Raw genomic sequence first — 8,445 nt, forward strand, 5'->3', positions numbered from 1 at the left:
GGATGAAAGGATGATGATAAGGACAACACAAAACCCAGTTCCTGAGCGGGGAAAATCTCCGATCCAGCCGAGAATCGAACCTGGGCCGTTAGGTATGACATTCCGTCGCGCTGACCACTCAGCTACCAGGGGGTGGTGGGGGGGGGGGAGGGGGGGGGGACGCAGACGCAAGTGCTATATAACCTCGGCACAAATGTCACCGCAGATGAGCAACTGGTGGCTTTTCGCTGACATTCTCCTTTCAAACAATACATACCAAGTGAAGCCTCATAATATAGGATAAAATTATGGGTATCGTACGGTAGTTCTACTTATCATGTTTTGAAAACACAAACCAATAAAGGAAAGTTACCTGGCCAAAAACCCGAAAAAATCAAGGATGCGGTTTGTTATGGATCCGACATGCACTGAAGTGACAATTTCTTCATATCCTATGCACTGGATCAACAATTTTCGATGAACAGGGAATACTCCTAGCCACTCCTTGGTTTGAAGTTAGCAAAGACGTCCTACGAAATGAATAATCAGCCGCCATTTTTAGAAGAATACAAGCAGGAAATTCTGCAAGTCCAGTGTCCAGTGACGGTAATCAGAACTCGAAATGTATCACATGCAAATTATGTCCATCAAGTTGTGAAGAGCTCCAATTGTAACAAACATATTTGCAAAGCTGACGTTACATACCACTGCCCAAATTGTGGAATGCATTACGTTGTCTGTACTGATGCAGCTAAGAATTTGGAAATTACGGCTATTGCAGTTTTACCTGTTATTAGCGGATTCTATTTTGCTCATTTCAAAATAAGTGCACGAGAAACACTTTTTTACGTCATCCATATGATTATTATCTTCTAATACTGTAATTTTTATTTTATGACAAATAAAGCCCCAATAATTTTTAGCATAGGAAGCTGAGAATTATCGAATTACTGCTAGTAGTTGGCAATTTTCGGTTTTGCTCATCTTCAAACTAAGTGAAAACTCATTTACACTACATCCCATTGAGAGCGTGGCCTGGCATTCCAAAAAATTTGTGGTTTTTGGGCACATGATTGTTTGTTTCTGATGCCAAACATTTATTTATGTTGTTGCATATGGAACTTAGTATTGACATTATAATAAATTTTAGTAATTAACGGTATTAACAGAAATCTTCTGTTTGTACTTGAAAATAATTTATTTGAATGTTTGTAAAACGGGCTCAAGTTACGTGCTCTCTTTTACTCCCCAGCCTTACAATAAACATAAATTTTTAGGAATTTGGGTAACCGCTTGTGACACATGTACACTGCTCACTAAGGCTAAAATGTCACTGATTTTCTTTCCTGCGTTTCTCTATGCTAAATATTTTTCTTAGCGTCAAAATTACAAAGAATATTCAGTTTGCCGTGCTACTTGACTGGGAACAGGGATTTTAGTATTCTGGGTTTCCCTTATTCTGGCATTCCCCTTATTCTGGCATTTCCCCAATCGTGCTGGAAAGTTAAGTGTACCGAGAGCATGCCTGTTCAAACATGACAGAAACTGTTATCAGAAAAAATATCCAGTTTCGTCTTGAAAGTCATCGCATTTATTTAAATTTTCTTCCATTGTTTTTCCATAAAATTACGACTTTCTAGTATCGAGAAGCCTGTGTTATAAAATCGTCGCTCTGTAGAAGCTGTTGTGAAACGTTCGTCTACCCTCTTCGTCTCTGACATTTATTAAAGGTTGCACTGGGGTCACTCCATCTTAGAGTCTGGAGCCGTGGGTGCGGAAACTGAAGCCCACTCGTGGTGGGATGCCAGCTTCAGATATGAGAAATGTGATTTATTTTATTTTTTGTGTTTCATTCCGAGCACCTGTCAGAACACAGATCCAGTGAACGTTCAGATGATTAATCTTACCGTATTATACACTCCTGGAAATGGAAAAAAGAACACATTGACACCGGTGTGTCAGACCCACCATACTTGCTCCGGACACTGCGAGAGGGCTGTACAAGCAATGATCACACGCACGGCACAGCGGACACACCAGGAAGCGCGGTGTTGGCCGTCGAATGGCGCTAGCTGCGCAGCATTTGTGCACCGCCGCCGTCAGTGTCAGCCAGTTTGCCGTGGCATACGGAGCTCCATCGCAGTCTTTAACACTGGTAGCATGCCGCGACAGCGTGGACGTGAACCGTATGTGCAGTTGACGGACTTTGAGCGAGGGCGTATAGTGGGCATGCGGGAGGCCGGGTGGACGTACCGCCGAATTGCTCAACACGTGGGGCGTGAGGTCTCCACAGTACATCGATGTTGTCGCCAGTGGTCGGCGGAAGGTGCACGTGCCCGTCGACCTGGGACCGGACCGCAGCGACGCACGGATGCACGCCAAGACCGTAGGATCCTACGCAGTGCCGTAGGGGACCGCACCGCCACTTCCCAGCAAATTAGGGACACTGTTGCTCCTGGGGTATCGGCGAGGACCATTCGCAACCGTCTCCATGAAGCTGGGCTACGGTCCCGCACACCGTTAGGCCGTCTTCCGCTCACGCCCCAACATCGTGCAGCCCGCCTCCAGTGGTGTCGCGATAGGCGTGAATGGAGGGACGAATGGAGACGTGTCGTCTTCAGCGATGAGAGTCGCTTCTGCCTTGGTGCCAATGATGGTCGTATGCGTGTTTGGCGCCGTGCAGGTGAGCGCCACAATCAGGACTGCATACGACCGAGGCACACAGGGCCAACACCCGGCATCATGGTGTGGGGAGCGATCTCCTACACTGGCCGTACACCACTGGTGATCGTCGAGGGGACACTGAATAGTGCACGGTACATCCAAACCGTCATCGAACCCATCGTACTACCATTCCTAGACCGGCAAGGGAACTTGCTGTTCCAACAGGACAATGCACGTCCGCATGTATCCCGTGCCACCCAACGTGCTCTAGAAGGTGTAAGTCAACTACCCTGGCCAGCAAGATCTCCGGATCTGTCCCCCATTGAGCATGTTTGGGACTGGATGAAGCGTCGTCTCACGCGGTCTGCACGTCCAGGACGAACGCTGGTCCAACTGAGGCGCCAGGTGGAAATGGCATGGCAAGCCGTTCCACAGGACTACATCCAGCATCTCTACGATCGTCTCCATGGGAGAATAGCAGCCTGCATTGCTGCGAAAGGTGGATATACACTGTACTAGTGCCGACATTGTGCATGCTCTGTTGCCTGTGTCTATGTGCCTGTGGTTCTGTCAGTGTGATCATGTGATGTATCTGACCCCAGGAATGTGTCAATAAAGTTTCCCCTTCCTGGGACAATGAATTCACGGTGTTCTTATTTCAATTTCCAGGAGTGTATATAAAAAAAGCTCATCTAGGAGTGAGGTGTGGTGGACACCTGTGATGGATAGGTAACTACAAGGTCGCTCGAAGTACTTGAAATGCATCAGGACAAACAAAATGCCGGCTGGGATGGCGCGCGACCGCTACGGTCGCAGGTTCGAATCCTGCCTCGGGCATGGATGTGTGTGATGTCCTTAGGTTAGTTAGGTTTAAGTAGTTCTAAGTTCTAGGGGACTGATGACCTCAGCTGTTAAGTCCCGTAGTGCTCAGAGCCATTTGAACCATTTTGACAAACAAAATAAAAACTTCTACAGATGCGTTTGAGCGTTACAGGGCCACGGTAGTGGCTGACTATGGAGGTTGGTGGTGATTTCTAGCGAATAGACGATTCTAAATCTTCTGCTGTCTGCTTCATGAGGATCGCGGATCAGCTGTCGGCTTTGCCCACAGTGTGTCTAAGATGCAACTTCCGCGAGAAAATAAGCTTTCTCTCGCTACAGCTGTTACACGCTTTAACAAGCCATTCATAATACTGCCGCATCATCTCACGGTGTTCTGTAACTAATCTGACAGTGAAAACGAAAGACAGGAACTATCAGACGAAATGTACACTTGTCATCCTCTACGCATCTATAAGTTTTCACATATTTAAGATAATCGTATCGATCTGAGGCGTCGCTTCGCATTTAATCAAATTCCCTTCTCCAACAGTCTTATAGCTTTTTCATTTTGTCTTCGCAGGCTTCTGATCTTTTTGCGGCAATTTTTTAATGCTCTTGGAGATTCTTTAGAGGCGGCTATGACGGAAACTTGCATTCGCTTATCCGCACTTTTCTAGACAGCAGTGCCGTGTGTGTACGAGACTTAAACTAAGGATCCGCTCCATATCCTGTTCTGATCAATAACTGTTACAGTACAGTATGTTGAGAAAAAAGCCGAATCGTTATGCAGCTAGCAGATTGTCATTAAGTGTATAGTGCGTTAGAGAAATAATGTCACAAGCTTCGAGGCTCTGAGCACTATGGGACTCAACTGCTGAGGTCATTAGTCCCCTAGAACTTAGAACTAGTTAAACCTAACTAACCTAAGGACACCACACACATCCATGCCCGAGGCAGGATTCGAACCTGCGACCGTAGCGGTCTCGCGGTTCCAGACTGCAGCGCCAGAACCGCGCGGCCACTTCGGCCGGCCACAAGCTTCGAGATAGTGTTCGTGGTACCAAAATGAGAAGGAAATCCTCTGTAAACACGTAGCCTAGAAACCTATTATGTCCGGACGATCGCGTCAAATATAACTGAAATATGATTTGAAATATGCCATTTCCCAAATGATTTCACACTGTCTGTTTCAAAATACCTGAAGTACTGTCCAGTCATTTGTATAGAATCTTCGCCGAGTCTCTATACTGACTGCCTTCCTCTTATTGGCGTACTAGGCGCATTACGTAGCCTGTCAAAAGCTTAGATAACCCGATTTAAAAAGGTTATTCGTTCTAATCATTTGAGTAGCATAAAACACCTTTCTCGTCCATGTTGGACTGTTTTTTTAAGAAAACTGCGACTGTTTTGACAGTAAAAGTTCAAATAAAAAATATTATCTGTTTCAGTCGCTTTTTATTTTCTCCCATGCCGTGTTTCGAGAGTTTGTACTTTCATCCTCAGCGATGTCTTGTTACATGTGCACCAGGTGGATGCAGCTAGTTGTTTGTTTTGGTTTCATTTTGCTACAAAAAGTATAATAGGCACTTGTTATCGTCATATGGCAGTAGGAGTACACATCTGAAATGGTGGTGGAGTTACTTACAATCTGTTCAAGTGTACAGTACCCTGCCGTTCATTTATGACGAACTGTAGGGTTTTTGTACACTGGAACAGATTGTAAGTAACACACAGAAGCCTGCTTTCATTTATTACCAACTGCAGAGTTCTGTACACTGGAACAGATTGTAACTCCATCACCATTTCAAATGTATATTCTTAGTGTCATATGACGATAACAAGTGCCTGTTATACTTTTTGTAGCAAAATGAAACCAAAACAAACAACTAACTGCATCTAGCTGCTATACATTAACAAGATATCGCTGTTTTCCACCAGAAGATGAGAGCACGAACTATCGAAACGCGTCGTGGGAGAAATTTAATAATGACTGTCACATATAAGTTGTTTTATTTGAACTTTTCTTATAAAAAAAACACTCGGTATCCCCACTGGGTTGATTCTAAGTTGTGTGATAGCTAAATGACAGGTCCACCAAAGCCTCTACAATAATTATGGCGTATACCATATTCGCAAGTTTTGAAGGAAATAGGCTGGAGCCCTGGTCACGCATGATGGAGTACAGTCTAATCAGAGACGAATCTGAGCCACACTGCTGATGACGTTTATTGCTTGTCACCAGTGCAGCCGAACTTCTGTAAGGAAGCGAAGAACATAGCATAGCAAGTTTCACTACAGGCCTGAAAGTAAGATGTAACAATACTATAGTTTAAAACAAATGTTACATAATTAACAACAAAGTCATGGAACCTGCTGTGAGCACTCGAAACTACTTTCGCTTGGCCACAACTGTGTGTTCCTTGACTGCTCTGGGAGAAAGCTCATCAAACAAGAACACATGAAATAGTATTAGATAAATGAATAATAGAATTGTTAAACTTTCACATAGTTGTTTGCCACAAGATTGCTTGATAATTTACAACTGCCATTGACTGTGAAAGCATCACTTGAGGTACAATTTCGACATTTACAACAGCACTAGTTCATCTGAAGCACTAACAACTCGGAGGTCCTATACGATGATGCTGAATGCTGCAGCTGAGGCCACGAACTAGGGCAGCGCTCTTGCATGCCCGACATTACATTGACGTTAGCGTGTGGGCGTTGCTATGGTGGGAGTTGAGGCGTGATCTTCAGGAGCGCCTCTGATACGTCGTTGCGGTTTGCAGCGAGCCCTGTGCGATGTCTCTGGTATCGATTCTCGTTGCCAACTTTGGCGTGGGATCGCGATCTCTGGACGGTACCACAGAAGTAGTAGGTGACTTTTTCTGTTGTGGTAGCTGAGTACACCGTCCGGGTGGACAGCAAAAGAAAAAAGCAGAAGAGTAAAATGCTTTTGTAAAAATGCAGTCTCACGGCAGTAACATTAGATAAAATGTTCTCGGGCTTCCAGCTACCTCAAGTGGTTAAAATGCGACGAGCCCTCGACACGTCATTCCTTGGCCATTTTTGAGTCAAGTGACTGCTGATGGGCTGCTAATACGTCCTCAAGTACTCTAGCTACCGGCTGTGACGTCACTGGTGCTCGCGGCATCCACATATATGGTCGAACATTGGCTTTGCTTTCGATACGCCCTTCCTCGACATCCTCGTCCGCCGCAAATGAAACGGATGCCTTGGCCACAGCGTCTACAGAAAACCTACGCACAGCGATCTGTATTTGCATGCCGTCAGCATAATCACTTGGTACAGAAGCGCACTGCTTTACGCTCACTGGTGCATTGTGCAAGAACAGTATCAGACGCCGATAACCGGCCCCCCGAGCTGGGCCACCTCCGCAATGTCTTCAGGAGCAACGGCTATAGCTATCACAAAATAAGCGAAGCGATCACAAGCATGATACGCTATAAGATCGACGAGGAGCAGCAAGAGACTTTTTTGCCGTTCTATACCCTGTAACACCGAAAATGCAGATAAAATGCCTTCTGCACCATACTAAATTTTAGCCATTTAATATCCATTGATAACTTGCACTGTACTTTTGATTCTGAAGCTGTAAGCTGTATTACAGAAATTATACATAATCGATGTACTAGTGTACTGAGAGCATGGTAGGAGTGGACAGGCTGAGGATGCTGCAATTGCAACTATTGCCTGTCACATAATTCCCCGTGGCTCTGGAGGCGACTCGGGGTTCTTATCATCGAACAGCAGCAGTAGTAACAACGGCGACTCTGCATTGTCGTCGGCTACATTCTTCGACGTCCGCACAGCTACAACATCTTACGACCGCTAACTGACAAACATAGTGATGTAGAGACGTTGCCCAGTTGATTTTCTTTCACAAAGTATGAATAACTTGAATAATAACTTGCAATATTTAAAACTTGTAGGGTACCTGTGTTGTCACTGTCCTTTGACATTGTTACCAAGCAGGGTCCCTTTCCTTTCCACTCAATCACCGAGTAACATGGCGGAATATGTTCGACATTCTGAGGAAAGACAGGGAAAGACGAATAACATGCAATACGTACAAGAGACAAGAAGGAGCAATAACAGTGAAACACAAGAATGAATTTCTCGGATTAAAAGTCAGTAAGAGAGTGCTGTAGGCTTTTGTCCCTACTCTTCAGTATATACATCGAAGAAGCATTGACAGAAATACAAGCAATGTTTAAGAGTCGAATTAAAATTCAAGGGGAAAGGATATCAATGATAAGATTCGCTGGTGACATTGCTATCCTCAGTGAAAGTGAAGAAGAATTACATGATCTGATGAAAGGAATGAACAGTCTAAAGACTACGGAATAAGGCATGAGAGTAAACTGAAGAAAGGATGAATGTAATGAGAAGTTGCAGAAATGAGATCAGAGCGAAACTTAACGTCAGGATTGGTGATCATAAAGTAGATGAAGTTAAGGAATGCTGCTACCTGACCAGCATAGCATCCATGACGGACGTATCAAGGAGCACAACGAAAGCAGACTAGTAGTGGCAAAAAGGCGATATATGGCAAAAAAGCCTACTAGTATCAAAGATGGGCCTTAATTTCAGAATGTACGTTTGAAGAACAACATTGTGTAGTAGTGAAACATGGACTTCGGGAACACCGGAAAAGAGAAGAGTCGAAGCCTATAACATGTGGTGTTACAGAAGGACGTTGAAAATTACGCGGACTAAAGTAAGGAATGAGGAGGTTCTCCAGAGAATCGGCGAGGGAAGGAATATAAGGAAAACGCTGGAAAGAAGAATGAACAGGATGGTAAGACCGATTTCAACCAAACTTGTTACATGTGTCACTTAATGTATGCAGCGAATCGCTGTGGAAGTAACAACCCCCTAGTACAAATGGGACCGAGCGAGGTGGCGCAGTGGTTAGCACACTGGACTCGAATTCGGGAGGACGCGGTTCAATCGCGC

The sequence above is a fragment of the Schistocerca nitens genome, chromosome 6 (assembly GCF_023898315.1).
Source record: "Schistocerca nitens isolate TAMUIC-IGC-003100 chromosome 6, iqSchNite1.1, whole genome shotgun sequence".
In the NCBI taxonomy this organism is placed as follows: domain Eukaryota; kingdom Metazoa; phylum Arthropoda; class Insecta; order Orthoptera; family Acrididae; genus Schistocerca; species Schistocerca nitens.